General features: G+C 39.7%; 1 pseudogene; it reads right to left on the bottom strand.

Moving 5' to 3' along the window:
* Positions 1 to 1361: 1361 nt before the first annotated feature.
* Positions 1362 to 2894, bottom strand: LOC112821554 (casein kinase II subunit alpha pseudogene; annotated as a pseudogene).
* Between the last annotated feature and the right edge of the window lie 13715 nt (positions 2895 to 16609).

Here is a 16609-nt window from a genome sequence, read left to right as displayed (position 1 = left end):
TAAGTAAATTGAAACTGTAATTATAATTGGTTGGATTTAGGGTTAGGTCATTAAGGCATGATTCCTACTACTGAACAGAAGTTTTCAGGTCTTCTCTGCACTTTGGTTGATATTTAGCCGCTCAATGAAATGAACATATTCCCAGGAGATTTGTCAGGATAACCCCATTGAGACACCTTTGGAGCACATTGATATAAGTAGCTAGCAGTACACTGGTCTTAGAGGTTTGGTCCTTCCTTCCTCCTTCCTTCCCATCTTCCTGAAGCTACATTTTTTGATCTCCAGAGAAGAGCATGAGATACAAACCCCCCTCAGTGTGGAATGGTGGGGGCGCAATGGTGGATATGGGAAAAAATCTCCACCCAAACGCAGCCACAGAGATTGAGACTGGTTTATCTTTGTCTTTTAGTGATGAGGAACTGAATTTGGAAGGGAAGAAAAAAAAGTTGTCTGTGAGATATTCTAACTGTAGGTAATTTTTCAGGGGATCCCTGAGTTCTGAAAATTTGAGTTAAGAAAAAATCAGCCCATATATTTTTAAAAAATGATTTGGTTTATATATACAATGGAATATTATTCAGCCATCAGAAAGGGTGAATGCCTACCATTTACATCGACGTGGATGGAAATGGAGGGTATTATGCTAAGCGAAATACATCAATCAGAGAAAGACAATTATCATATGTTTTCACTCATCTGTGGAATATAAAAAATAGTGCTGAAGATCATTGGGGAGTGGAGGGAAAACTGAATGGGAAGAAATCAGAGAGGGACCAACCATGAGAGACTCTTGACTCTGGAGAACAAACCGAGGGTTGTGGAAGGGGAGGGGGGAGGGGATGGGGTAATTGAGTGATGGGCATTAAGGAGGGCATGTGATGTGATGAGCACTGGGTGTTTTATGCAACTTACAAATCATTGAACACTACCTCAAAAACTAATGATAAACTATATGTTGGCTAATTGAATTTAAATTAAAAAATAAATATGCTTTCTAAAAAAATTAAAAAATACTTCCTCAACACCAAAAACAAACAAACAAACAAAAAGATTTGAACTACTATAAATCCACAAGCAATGGTTCAGACATGGTGCTTCTGAAGTATTTCACCCCTCCCTACCAGGCCCAAGCTGCATGGAGGAATATGGCCTCCCCCACCTCTGTTTAAGGATCAGTAGACAGAAGGGGCCATTACTGCTGGGCTCGAGTGCCAGAAACAGGTATCCCACAGAGATGGTGAGCCTGCCAGAGGTCTGAGGGGTGAAGCAAGTGGCACTAAAGAAATCCCTGATGTCATATTGGCACTGCTGACAGATGTACTGCCACCCACCCATCATTCCCACATGCTAGATGAGCCCATTCAAGCCTGGTCCTTCACAACAGTGTAGAAACAGAGGTGCTCTATGGCCTCTCCTGTGGTAAGCTGTGACCTGAAGTCAGATTACCAAAGTTTGTCCAGGAAATCCAAGACCTCAGGGCTGATGAGGTTCTGGTTTGCAGTGTGGACAAAGTGTTCCCATCGCATACAGGAACATTTGTCCAAAATATCATTGAAAGGTGGATCTAATTCCATGTTATATTTGTCAATATAGTCATACAGCATATGTAATCCTCTGACCCCAGAACCTTGGCTGTCTTCACTGACTGATTGTAATTGTTATGTCCATGGAAAAATGGATCCTTCCAGAAGATCATACTTGCCAGCATACAACCCAATCTCCACATATCCAACCTATGTATAATTGTACCTCTGATAGTCTAAAGAAGCTTAAGACCCTTGAAATAATAGGAAGCAACTCGGACATTATATTCTTGACCAGGATGGTAAAACTCAGCCAAACCCCAGTCTATTAGTTGTAGCTTTCTGTGCCCATGACCAGTCATGACATTATGGAGTTTCATTTCTCTGTGCATAATTCCCATGCTGTGACAATACTCTGGGGCCTTCAGAATCTCACACGTGTAAAATCAAGTATCATAGTCTGTTAACATCTGGTACAATTGTTTGAAGTCTGTGTTGTTCACATGTTCAAAAACGGAGATAAGATTTCATGACACAGGGTCTTTCACAATGCCTGCTAGTGTGATGATGTTGGGATCGTCTCATAAATTCTCCAAAATTTGATTTTCTTTGTCTTTGTTGGATTGAGAATGTTTTTTAAAGATGTATTTATTTATTTATTTGAACGAGAGAGAAAGAACATAAGCAGGGAGGAGGGGCAGAGGGAGAGGGAGAGGCAGGCTCCTTGCTGAGCAGGGAGCCCGATGTGGGGCTCAATCCCAGGACCCTGGGATCATGACCTGAGCCGGAGGCAGATGCTTAACCAACTGAGCCACCCAGGCATCCTGGACTGAGAATTTTAACAACTTTTTTATTATTTGTAATGTCAATGTTGGCATTGATCTGACATATCAGACAGGGTGGACAACAAAGTTGGACTTGATGTTTGGAGACCTGGCAGCCCCTAGGTTCAGAAGCCTCTCAGGGCAAAACCTTGTCTCAGACCTGTTTTCTTCACACTGTGGTGGAAGCGGCAGTGGCATTTCTGAAACCTTAGCTTTGAACCTCAGTTTAGTTAACTTTCCTTCTATCCCCAAATCATTCTTTTTATTAGTAGACATGTTTTACAAAAACTAACTCACATATCCACACCTATGTCGTGATTGTTCACCTCCCATACCGACTTACTTCTCCTGGTTCTTGCCTCAGTTAAAGGTCCCTGTAGTACCCAGTTGTGCAAATGACAGACTTGAGAATTGCCCCACAGCCAGTCAAGGCCCATCACCTATAGCTCAAATCAGGTTGTGCCATTTCCACTGATGGTTTTCTATTACCATGAGGTGTGGTGACCAGCCGTCTTGATGTGTCCAAGACAGAGGGCATTCCTAACATGTGGGCCTGTCAGCCTTAAAATCAGGATGGTCTTGGGAAACTGGTCCCTGTTTGTTTGAGATAGAGGGGTTTCTGGGGATGTAGTACTCTCAGTGCTGAAACTGAGAAAATCTAAAGCAAACTGGGGCAAGTTGCTCACCCTAGTTTTAGGACTAAATGGTTAATGTTCCTGAACACCCCCCCCCTTTTCTCTTCTGTTCTCTAAGTTCTGTTCTATGAACGTGTCATCCAGCTTTGCCACCTCAGGGCCTTTATTTATGCTCTTTCTGTTGCTCTTCCTTTTCCTGTAGATTGATTATCTGTTCCCAACCATCAGATTTTAGCTAAATATTATTTTCTCAGAGAAATTTCCGATATCCCAGACCAGGGCAGATCTCCCTGTGATATTCTTTCTTATTATTTGTGCACTTCTTTATGGCACCTATTAGAATAGTAATTATGCTATTCAATGTGCATCTCTCTGGTTGAGGTGTAAACCCCTTGAAGGTGGGGATCACATGCACTTGTGATTCTTCAACATGGTCCCCAGCACTTGGCACAGTGCCTGCCACAAGTTAAGTGTGCATGGTTTATTTGTTGAATGAATGTCTCCTTTTACCATCTTATGATTATAATGTTTATTTCCATAGTCACAATAGTTCCACAGCAAAATGATCAGGTGACCCTATTTTCTATAACATATATTTAATCAAATCATGTTGCAAGTACCTGGAATAATTGCCCCCCCCCTTTGTTTACATTACAGTTCTTTCAGCAAATCAAACCGACTGAATGACACAATCTTCCCTCCTAAGTGTTACATTCTAGGAAAAACTATGGTCACAGGAATGTCTGTAACAATATGAGCCGTTATCCATTAGGTAGACTCTTTTTTTTACCCTGTGTGCAGTTTGAAGCAAGACTGTGCATTTCAAGAAATCTGAAAAATAGATCCACTCCATCCCCTATCACTAAATGAGTATTTTACTGAAGATACCATGGATACATGAAGAAGAGGAATCACACTGCAAGCCTTATAGCAGGAACTCAAGCAACCATTACGAGAGATAGCCCTATTCTTCTCCTCTAGGTGTCCCTCTCTTGTTGTCATTTTCCCCACCCCTTTCACCCCTCACTGTGGCCACTGAAGTATTGCTCCAGGATAATTCAGGCCCTTCCCATACTCTGCACACCTCCCAAAATAAAGCAAACCATTGGACATCACCGTTCTGCCCTTGTGTGCAAGCGTGTCCGCAAGGGGAGGGTGGAGCGTGGTGGATGGAGGGCGTTATCTTGCCAAGGTGGGAGGAGCAAGATGGTGGGGGAGTAGGCGACCTAAATTTAATCTGGTCCCGGGAATTCAGCTACATAGGGATCAAACCATTCTGAACACTTACGAACTCAACAGGAGATCGAAGAAAAGAATAGCAGCAACTTTCTGAACAGAAAAGCAACCACTTTCTGGAAGGTCTCTTCTGATTTGTTTAGTGTATATTTTTCTGGGGTCATTTTTACCCTGTTAGCATTTTGTTCTCTCATTCATCTATTCTCCTCTGGACAAAATGATAAGACAGAAAAATCACCTCACAAAAAAAGAACAAGAGGCAGTACTGACTGCCAGGGACAGTCCATAAACATAAACATAACGTCCATAAACAATATGGACGTTAGTAAGATGTCGGAACTAGAGTTCAGAATAACAATTATTAAGATACTAGCTGGGCTAGAAAAAAACAGGGAAGATATTAGAGAAACCCTTTTGGGAGAAATAAAAGAACTAAAATCTAACCAAGTCAAAATCAAAAAGGCTATTAATGAGGTGCAATAAAAAATGGAGGCTCTAACTGCTAAGATAAATGAGGCAGAAGAGAGAATTAGTAATATAGAAGACCAAATGATGGAAAATAAAGAAACTGAAAAAAGAGAGATAAACAACTACTGGATCACGAGGGTGGAATTTGAGAGATAATTGATACCATAAGATGAAACAATATTAGAATAATTGGGATCCCAGAAGAAGAAGAAAGAGAGAGAGGGGCAGAAGGTATATTAGAGCAAATTATAGCGAGAACTTCCCTAATTTGGGGGAGGAAACAGGCATCAAAATCCAGGAGGCACAGAGAACCCCTCTCAAAATCAATAAAAATAGGTCAACACCCTGATATCTAATAGTAAAACTTAGGAGTCTCAGAGACAAAGAGAAAATCCTGAAAGCAGCTCAGGACAAGAGATCTATAACCTACAATGGTAGAAACATTACATTGGCAACAAACTTAACCACAGAGACCTGGCAGGCCAGAAAGGACTGGCATGATATATATATTCAGATCATTAAATGAGAAAATATGCAGCCAAGAATACTATATCCAGCTAGGCTGTCATTGAAAATAGAAGGAGAGATAAAAAGCTTCCAGGACAAACAAAAAGTAAAGGAATTTGCAAACATGAAACCAGCCCTACAAGAAATATTGAAAGGGGTCCTCTAAGCAGAGAGAGCCTAAAAGTAACATAGACCAGAAAGGAACACAGATAATATACAGTAACAGTCACCTTACAGGCAATACAATGGCACTAAATTCCTATCTTTCAATAGTTGCCCTGAATGTAAATGGGCTAAATGCCCCAATCAAAAGACACAAGCTATCAGATTGGATTAAAAAACAAGGCCCATCAATATACTGTCTGCAAGAGACTCATTTTAGACAGAAAGACACCTCCAGATTGAAAGTGAAGGGGCGGAAAACCATTTACCATGCCAAAGGACACCAAAAGAAAGCTGTGGTGGCAATCTTTATATCAGACAAATTAGATTTTAAACCAAAGACTGTAATAACAGATTAGAAAGGACATTATATCCTACTTAAAGGGTCTATCCAACAAGAAAAGAGCATCCTACTAAAGAATGAATGGGTCAACCAGGAATTTAAGAGGAATTTAAAAAATCATGGAAACCAATGAAAATGAAAACACAACTGTTCAAAAAATTTGGGATGCAGCAAAGGCAGTCCTAAGAGGAAAGTATATAGCAATACAAGTCTTTTTCAAGAAACAAGAAAGGTCTTAAATACACAACCTTACCCTACACCTAAAGGAACTAGAGAAAAAACAGCAAATAAAGCCTAAACTGAGCAGAAGAGAAATAATAAAGATCAGAGCAGAAATCAATGAACTAGAAACCAAAAGAACAGTAGAACAGATCAATGAAAGAAGGAGCTGGTTCTTTGAAAGAATTAATAAGATTGATAAACCCTTGCCCAGACTTATCAAAAAGAAAAGAGAAATGACCCAAATCAACAAAATCATGAATGAAAGAGGAGAGATCCCAACCAACACCAAAGAAACAAAAACAATTATAAGAACATATTAGGAGAAACTCTATGGCAGCAAAGTAGATAATCTGGAAGAGATGGACGCATTCCTAGAGATGTATCAACTATCAAAACTGGACCAGGAAAAAATAGAAAACCTGAATAGACCTATAACCACTAAGGAAATTGAAGCAGTCATCAAAAATCTCCCAGCAAACAAGAGCCCAGGGCCAGATGGCATCCCAGGGGAATTCTACCAAACATTTAAAGAAGAACTAATACCTATTCTTCTGCAACTGTTCCAAAAAATAGAAATGGAAGGAAAATTTCCAAACTAGTTTTATGAGGCCACCATTACCTTGATCCCCAAACCAGACAAAGACCCCATCAAAAAGGAGAATTACCAACCAATATCCCTGATGAACATGGATGCAAAAATTCTCACCAAAATACTAGCCAATAGGATTCAACAGTACATTAGATATCCCACCAAGATCCCACGACCAAGTGGGATTTATGCCTGGGCTGCAAGGGTGGTTCAACATCCACAAATCAATCAATGTGATACAATACATTAATAAAAGAAAGAACAAGAATCATATGATCCTCTCAATAGATGCAGAAAAAGCATCTGACAAAACACAGAATCCTTTCTTCATCAAAACTTTTCAGAGTATAAGGATAGAGGGTACATACCTCCATATCATAAAAACCATCTATGAAAAACCCACAGCAAATATCATTCTCAATGGGGAAAAAATGAGCTTTCCCCCTAAGTTCAGGAACACGGCAGGGATGTCCACTATCACCGCTGCTGTTCAACGTAGTATTAGAACTCCTAGCCACAGCAATCAGACAACAACAACAAAAAAATAAAAGACATCCAAATCGGCAAAGAAGAAGTCAAACTCTCACTCTTTGCAGATGATATGATACTTTATGTGGAAAACCCAAAAGACTCCACCCCAATATTGCTAGAACTCATACAGGAATTCAGTAAAGTGGCAGGATATAAAATCAAAGTGCAGAAATTAGTGGCATTCCTATATACCAACAAGACAGAAGAAAGAGAAATTAAGGAGTCGATCCCATTTATAATTGCACCCAAAACCATAAGAGACCTAGGACTAAATCGAACCAAAGAGGCAAAGGATCTGTACTCAGAAAACTATAAAATACTCATGAAAGAAATTGAGGAAGACACAAAGAAATGGAAAAACGTTCCATGCTCATGGATTGGAAGAACAAATATCACGAAGATGTCAATGCTACCTAGAGTGATCTACACATTCAATGCAATCCCCATCAAAATACCATCCACTTTTTTCAAAGAAATGGAACAAATAATTCTAAAATTTGTATGGAACCAGAAGAGACCCCGAATAGCCAGAGAAATGTTGAGAAAGAAAAGTAAGGGTGGTAGTGTCACAATTCTGGACTTCCAGCTCTATTACAAAGCCATAATCATCAAGACAGTATCGTACTGGCACAAAAACAAACACATAGATCAATGGAACAGAATAGGTCAGCTAATCTCCGATAAAGCAGGAAAGAATGTCCAGTGGAAAAATGCAGTCTTTCAACAAATGGTGTTGGGAAAATTGGACAGCCACATGCAGAAGAATGAAACTGGACCATTTCCTTACACCACACACAAAAAGAGAGTCAAAATGGTTGAAAGATGTGAGACAGGAGTCCATCAAATCCTAAAGGAGAACACAGGCAGGAACCTCTTAGATCTCAGCCACAGCAACTTCTTCCTAGAAACATCACCAAAGGCAAGGGAAGCAAGGCAAAAATGGACTACTGGGACTTCATCAAGATAAAAAGCTTTTGCACAGCAAAAGAAACAGTCAACAAAACCAAAAGACAACAGACAGAATGGGAGAAGATATTTGCAAATGACATATCAGATAAAGGACTAGTATCCAAAATCTAGAAAGAACTTATCAAACTCAACACCCAAAGAACAAATAATCCAATCAAGAAATGGGCAGAAGACATGAACAGACATTTCTGCAAAGAAGACATCCAAATGGCCAACAAACCATTTGAAAAAGTGCTCAGTATCACTCCGTATCAGGGAAATCCAAATTAAAACCTCAATGAGATACCATCTCACACCAGTCATAATGGCTAAAATTAACAAGTCAGGTAATGACAGTTGTTGGCAGGATGCTGAGAGAGTGGGACCCTCCTACACTGTTGTTGGGAAGGCACGCTGGTGAAGCCACTCTGGAAAACAGTATAGAAGTTCCTCAAAAAGTTGAAAATAGAGCTACCCTATGACCCAGCAATTGCACTCCTGGGTATATACCCCAATATACGAATGTAGTGATCTGAAAGGATACGTGCACCCTGATGTTTATAGCAGCAATGTCCATAATAGCCAAACTATGGAATGAGCCAAGATCTCCATAGACAGATGAATGGATAAAGTTGATTTGGTATATATATGCAATGGAACATTATGCAACCATCAAAAGGAATGAAATCTTGCCATTTGCAATGACATGGATGGAACTGGAGGGTATTATGTTGAGTGAAATAAGTCAATCAGAGAATGACATGTATCATATGATCTCACTGATATGAGGAATTCTTAATCTCAGGAAACAAACTGAGGGTTGCTGGAGTGGTGGGGGTTGGGAGGGCTGGGGTGGCTGGGTAATAGACACTGGAAGGATATGTGCTATGGTGAGTGCTGCAAATTGTGTAAGACTGTTGAATCACAGACTTGTACCTCTGAAACAAATAATACATTATTTTTTTTTTTAAAAAGAAGAAGATAGTAGGAAGGGAAAAATGAAGGGGTCAGAATTCAGAGGGGGAGAGGATCCATGAGAGACTATGGACTCTGAGAAACAAACTGAGGGTTCTAGAGGGGATGCACTTGGGGGGATGGGTTAGCCTGGTGATGGGTATTAAAGAGGGCACGTATTGAATGGAGCACTGGGTGTTATACACAAACAATGAATCATGGAACACTACATCAAAAACTAATGATGTAATGTATGGCAATTAACATAACATAATAAAAAATAAAGAAAAAAAATGCAAAACCCCAACCTGGGCCTGTAAATCAGTCTCCTGTGCCTTAAGCACAGCCTTGGGAGTTCTCGTTTCATTTCCTTCCCACATCCCTCCTTTTTGGGAAACTATACTTTTCCATCCATATACATAAGCCACAAGGAGTCTTAAGGCAGTAATTATATAATTAGAAAAGACAATAAGTATCTATCAAGGAAAGACAAGTGGAGAGCTTGGTTTATTATTTTCATCAGAATTGAAAAAAAAATCCAAGGGAAATTGTGCTAGAGTTTTGGTCAATAAGATGCTAGTAGCAATTTCTCTGCCAAGGACGCACTTCCCTCATGAGCACAGAGTGATTTACCACATGCTGCTCGACTGAACCCAGGCGTACTCTTGTGCAATGGGGCAGACAGAGAGGTGGTTCTGCGGATGAATCCAGACTTTTTGTCATCAGTTGTGCCTCTCAGAGTCCTCAGTTGGAGAGAAGAGGCTGCAAGTTCTCAGGGCCCAACTGAGCTAATGGAGCAAAGAAAGGCAGAGGAGCCATCGAACATGCAAGAACTGCAAAAATATGAACAGAGCATAAGCCAGTTACAACACCTTTCAGGAAAGCCCTGTGCACAGGGAAACATGTCATGGGTCGACTGACATCACAACATACAGATCTCAGCCTGGTTATCTTTGTTGCTTTCTCTGTTGACTAAAAATAACCAGTCCTGGAAGAATCCTAGAGCCCAACAATGTCAGGGCTGGAAGGGAACTGACAAATCATCTGGTTCTTCTCCTTCACTTGTTAAATAATGAAACCCAAGCGTAGAGGTGTTTATGCGACTTGTTGAAAGGCAAGACATTTGGTTACTTGCAGATAATGAAAACAGCAGTCTTTCTGGTTGCTAGCTAATCGAGATCCAAACTTCAACACTACTCAATAAGGAATTTCCCCTAACATATATGGATTTGTAGTCTAGAAAAGCAACACAATCAATGGTGTCCATTTTTTTAAAACAAAAATCAGAGCTAAATGAATTTTAAGAGAAGAGTTGATTAAAAATAGTCTTCGCAGAAACAGTTGTAGTCATCACTCTGCTGTTAATGGCTTGGAAACTTGAAGTGATTTTTAATCGTTTATTTTGTTCCCAAAGGTTTTTATGTCCATCTTTAAATAAAGAGCAGGATTTAATCAGTGGAGTTGGAGGGCAATTTCTCTCTTGAGAACTAGCACAGTATTGAAGCTCATTGGGTTTCATAGTTTCCAAACACAGACTGTTTCAGTGGCCCTTGTATTCCTAGATATTTCTCTAAGTAATTGTGGAGAGCCATATGTTTGATCACAAGTCAAACTACTAAAGTGAAATTTGAAATATGTTGACTTTTTTTTAAAATTTTAAAGTGATTTTAAAAGTGTAAGGGAGCATATTGACCCCAGGAGATGTGACATCACAGAGCTCTGATCTTTTACACAGCTGCTCTGCTGAAACTGTTCCACATGGGGGCAGCCATACAGGAGCCTCCTGGGGGCTGAGCAACAGATCAAATTCATTTAACATGGGAAGATGGTTTATATTAAGTATGAAACAACACATTCTCTTTCCTCAAAGATTTCAAGAATTTTTAACAGCTCCAATCCTTGCTATTGTCTCTCTCGACACTCTGCTGGGCACAGAGCAAGACCATAATATATATGAACTATTTGACCAGAGACCTACAACTAAGCATGCTTTAGACTTTACCTACCTTCTCTTGTTTCATCTATATAATAGTCCTGAGGTGAAACAGAAAAGGTGTTGTCATCACCATGGTATAAATGAAGATGTGGATGCAGAGAGATTGGGCATCTATGCTGAGGTTCAGGACTGCATGCATGCAGGGGTCCTGATCTCTCTGTATTATCATCACCCACCAGTCAAAAAGGGAAGTGGTAGGGGTCTTACTTTGTATTAATTAGGTGGGTGATTAGCAGGTAAAATTGTTTGCTTATTGTCAGAAACTGAGAAAAAAGAGTCTATACTGCTTCATACTTAACGTATGCAAAGACATAGTCTCTGCAGACTGTAGTCTTACCACTGATGCTGGGCCACATGTCTCCAGGCAATTCTAGAAGCATGTCTTAGCTTGGCTTGGGAGCCTGGGGTTCAGGGTTCTAGGTTCCCTGGTTTGATGACAGGAAATGAAGACGGATGTTCCAAAGAAACAACTGGACTTCACGTCTCTGAAGATATCTTCTGTTTCAACATCTTATGACCTCCAACACCTTTTTTCCTTTCCACATGGCCCCAGACACCAGGGTGTCACTTGCTTGTTTCCAGGACTAAGAACAAGGTCTTTTGGCTTCAAGGTCAGTGCCATTTCAAAATCCTACAATTAGTGTGCTGGAGTATAGTTTAGTAATTGAGTTTGAACCTAGATTTGAAGTAAGCTCTGCCACTTACCAGCTGTGTAAATAGAGGCAAATTACTATCTTCTCTAAAGCTTCCATTTTTTCATACTTGAAATGCCAAATGAAGGTTGTTGAGAGAATTAAATGAGAAATGTGAAAAACAGTGTGCACATACAGAAAATTTATAAGTGGTAGCCTTGGAAGCTATTAGGGCAATTGCTGATATTGCTATTCCTGGCTTGTGTTTGGCAGAAAAGGGAGCATATACCTAAAATGCCCTGAAACCTTGCTGGACATAAAGCTGATGGAAAGTATGAAGTGCACCCTCATAACAGAGATGGACAGAAATCAGTTCATCAACAGTGTTCTTCCTCAGCCCTGGTCAGTGCTGCCACAAAGGTGAAATCAATAAGTGAAACACACAAGAGAAAAAGAAAACAGATCCTAAAATCCAGTATAGCATCCGGAAGAGCCTACCCCTTCAAATCACATTTGCACCCTTTTCCATCTTGTGTGTTTGTGGAGGCTGACCTCTTTGCATTGCATCAACCCTGCTTCCTTACTCACTACAAACAAGCTGATGACAGCACCCATATCAGACACTCATTGGGGAAAACTCAGGGAGATGACATCAGTAGGACCATGGTAGGACCGATGTGGGTGCTTCATTTCTCATCCATTTTCGAGCAATATACAGAAGTCCAACACGGCTGTATGTTGTTATACAACCTTGGGTTGTGGCATTTTTAGCTGCATGATTAGGGAAGCACAGATCTCTTTGCTGTGTTTAGGGGCTGCACAAAGTGGCAAACACTTGGACTCTAGTATTTTCCTTTCAGCTGAGTGTTTGAGTGTGTGGGAAGAGCACCAGCTGTGGGGGTCAAAGCCGTGACGTTTTCTAGGATATGTGGCCTTAAGTACTGAGCTGTAGCAGCTTTCCATGGAACTTAGAAGGAGACCTGCTATTTTGCTTGGAGGTCAGTCTGCAGGGATCACTTTTGGACAAATTAACTTTACCTCTTACTTGTCAGCTTCTGGTTGTGTTTGTACCATTGAGAGACCGCAAAGGGGACAGAGAAGAGGGTGCATATCTTCCCACCACCTTGGGGCACCTTGAGTCTGGCCACAGCCCTCCTTCTTCTACATGGCCCTCCTATGGTGACAACCTGTGGCATCTCAGCCCTTTCTCTTGCCCCTTAGAACCTAGAGCTGATGTTAGTTCTGGTGACTTTTACCACCCTCTTCTTAGGCTTCCCACACTGTTGGGACTAGTCCTGCCATTGAACTTCTTGTATTTGCTCCTGTGAGTGACCATCTGTTTCCTGCTACAACCTTTCCTGGTACAACATGGAAAGATGTCTAATTTATTTAAGATGTGAACATTGCTCATTTTAGTCACTTGGATCCATATGGGTCTCTAAACCATCACAATTTCTCAATATTTTCAAATGCATTTTTTACTCTAAAGAGAAAAATATAAGAAGGAATTTGAACTTATATTACAAAGACAAATGACTAAAAATGCTCTCCTTTGTCTTATTTCACCATCTTAAGAGTGATTAAAAAAATAAGTATTATTGGAATTCCATAGCTTGCTGTGTAATCAAGGCAAATGTAGAAATAGGAAAGTTCCATTATTAGAGCAAAATCTCTCAAGTGGTTCCATTGCCCAAAATGACTCATTTAGACTTGTCACAGTTCTTTGTTTTGGTACCATGCTCTAAGCAAGTACAAATAAAAATAGCCAAGGAGGAAGCTTACGTATAAGCTCTGGTACTAGGGTTTTTCCATGGGAAATTGATTTATTCTTCACAAGTCTATAAATTCAATTTATCCCCATGACTTCCTGTATTGATACAAATGCCATGGATCCAGGGAAGGCTTAAGCAGACACGTCTGGAAAACATTTCCCATTTTTCTTTCTCAATTAGATGAGCTAAATTGTATTACAGACTACTCTGCTCTGAAAGACCATAAATATATCTAATACCCACTGTCTGGAGAAATATAAAATTGTGCAGGCAGCTGCCCTTCTGACCCTGGCTTGTAATTTTCTCACATCTTCCAGTGAAGCCAGTTTTCCCCACAGTCGTTGTTAGCCGAGAGCTGAAGAGACTGTCTCTGGGTGTCTATTTTTATTTTACATGGCTGAAGAAGTGGTTGATTTTCTTATGTCCACTCATATATGAATAACAAAGTTTTAACTTGGTTCACCAAACTTATGACAACGGTTTTAAAGATAATTTTGGAAAAATTATTCATTTGGTTATCATTCATTCATTCATTCATTGTCAGGAACTTTCTGTGAACATACTAGCCCTTCCTAATATGATGGCAAAGGGAATTAAGACAAAGTAAAAATGGATAATCCACCTCTGAACATTTGAGAATGTGCCAAATACTGTGCTTTGTGTTGTATTTGGAAATGAGTGACAAAAAGAATTAAAAACTGTATCTCCATCTGGAGGGATGTGGCATCCCATGGGAGAATGAAGGGGTAGAATCAATAAAATGCCACTAATTAAAATTTTGGCTTTATTCCAGTAAACATATAAAACACTTCTCAGTGAATTTGTTATTTAAGATTTTGTTACTCTTCCACTGTCAATAGAGACAATTGCTTGAATTTCTGGTCTTGCTAGTAAGCACCTTAGGCAGAGGGCTAGTTTTACTCAGTATTTTTATGTCTTGGTCATCTTAGGACTGTCAGAAGATTCTATCTGGCCTAACGGGAGCTTGTCCTCAGTAGAACTGCAAACAGATTTTGATGAGTACATCAGGTACTCACTGTGTTTATTGAGGGTACCAGTCTACAAGGGTCTTTGAAAGGAGACAGGAGAACACAACATCCAAGAACACAGATTCTAGAAACAGATATCCTGAGTATGAAAGTTGCTTCTACCACGTGGTAATTGTGTGGCAAGCGACTTAACTTTTCTGGGATTCAATTTCTGTGCATGAAAAGTGTAAATAAGAACAGGACCTATAGTAGAGCTTGTAAAGCATTGAATATGATCTCAGAAAATAGTCACCGAATACGAGCTGTTACTATTGTTACCAGTACTTTCTGAGGCTGTGGGACATAAAGATTGGTCTATGTCTAAACAGTTGTCTGATAAACTGACAAAGTACTTGAAAAATCACATGGTGGTGTTAAATTTTTCATTTTACATACACAAATATTTCTAGAAAGTACTTTGCACACTTAGTCTTTTTTTTAAGATTTTATTTATTTTTGCAAGAGAGAGAGAGAGAGAGGGAGTACAAGCAGGGGGAGGGGCAAAGGGAGAAGCAGACTACCCATTGAGCAGGGATCCTGATGTGGGACTCGATTCCAGGACCCTGGGATCATGACCTGAGCCAAAGGCAGATGCTTAACTGACTGAGCCACCCAGGTGCCCCAAGAATACTTAGTCTTATTTAAGATAAGAATGTGCTTATTGGAGGGGGAGACAAACCATGAGAGATGATGGACTCTGAAAAACAAACTGAGGGTTCTAGAGGGGAGGGGGGTGGGAGGATGGGTTGGCCTGGTGTTGGGTATTAAAGAGGGCACTTTCTGCATGGAGCACTGGGTGTTATATGCAAACAATGAATCATGGAACACTACATCAAAAACTAATGATGTAATGTATGGTGATTAACATAACATAATAAATAAAAAAAGAATGTACTTATCTTTATATAATCAAAAAGAAAACTATAATATTTCTGCTCAGTGAGTACAGAAAAAATAAAAAACAAATAAAACAGAGAGACAGTAATCTAGAGTGGGAGCCTCTAAAGAAATCCTCATGGCCAATGTTGAAGTTACTGCCTATGTTCTCCTCTAGGATTTTGATGGATTCCTGTCTCACATTGAGGTCTTTCAACCATTTTGAGTTTATCTTTATGTGTGTTAGAGAATGGTCAAGTTTCATTCTTCTGTATATAGCTGTCCAATTTTCCCAGCACCATTTATTGAAGAGACTGTCTTTTTTCCATTGCATATTTTTTCCTGCTTTGTCAAAGATTATTTGACTATAGAGTCCATATCTGGGCTCTTTGTTCTGTTCCATTGGTCTATATGTCTGTTTTTGTGCCAGTACCATGCTGTCTTGGTGATCACTGCTTTGTAATATAGCTTGAAATTTGGCAACGTGATGCCCCCAGATTTGCTTTTCTATTTCAACATTTCCTTGGCAATTCGGGGTCTTTTCTGATTCCATACAAATTTTAAGATTGTTTGTTCTAGCACTTCGAAAAATATCATTGGAATTTTGATTAGGATGGCATTGAAGGTATAGATTGCTCTGGGCAGCATAGACATTTTAACAATGTTTATTCTTCCAATCCATGAGCACGGAATGTTTTTCCATCTTTGTGTGTCTTCTTCAATTTCTTTCATGAGTGTTCTGTAGTTCCTAGAGTATAGATCCTTTACCTCTTTGGTTAGGTTTATTCCAAGGTATCTTATGGTTTTTGGTGCTGTGACAAGTGGAATTGTTTCTCTAATTTCTCTTTCTATATTTGCGTTGTTACTGTATAAGAAAGCAACTGATTTCTGTGTGTTGATTTTGTATCCCGCCACATTACTGAATTGCTGTATGAGTTCTAGTAATTTGGGGTGGAGTTTTTTGGATTTTCCACGTAAAGTATCATGTCATCTGAGAAGAGAGAGAGTTTGACTTATTTTTTGCCAATCTGAATACATTTTATTTCTTTTTGTTGTCTGAATGCTGTTGCTAGGACTTTTAGTACTATGTTGAACAATAGTGACGAGAGTGGGCATCCTTGACGTGTTCCTGATCTTAAGGGAAAGACTCTCATCTTTTCCCCATTGAGGATGATATTCATTGTAGGTTTTTCATAGAAGGATTTTATGAACTTGAGGAATGTTCCCTCTATCCCTATACTCTGAAGAATTTTAATCAAGAAAAGATGCTGTGTTTTGGAGCACTGGTTATTATACGAAAACAATGAATCATGGGACACTACATCAAAAACTAATGATGTACTGTATGGTGACTAACATAACA

This window comes from Callorhinus ursinus, unplaced genomic scaffold (genome assembly GCF_003265705.2).
Source record: "Callorhinus ursinus isolate GAN/ISIS: 27379988/994484 unplaced genomic scaffold, GSC_fseal_2.0 scaffold10, whole genome shotgun sequence".
NCBI lineage: Eukaryota > Metazoa > Chordata > Mammalia > Carnivora > Otariidae > Callorhinus > Callorhinus ursinus.
The sequence above is the reverse complement of the archived record's forward strand: the minus strand, read 5'-3'. Positions and strand labels throughout refer to the sequence as shown.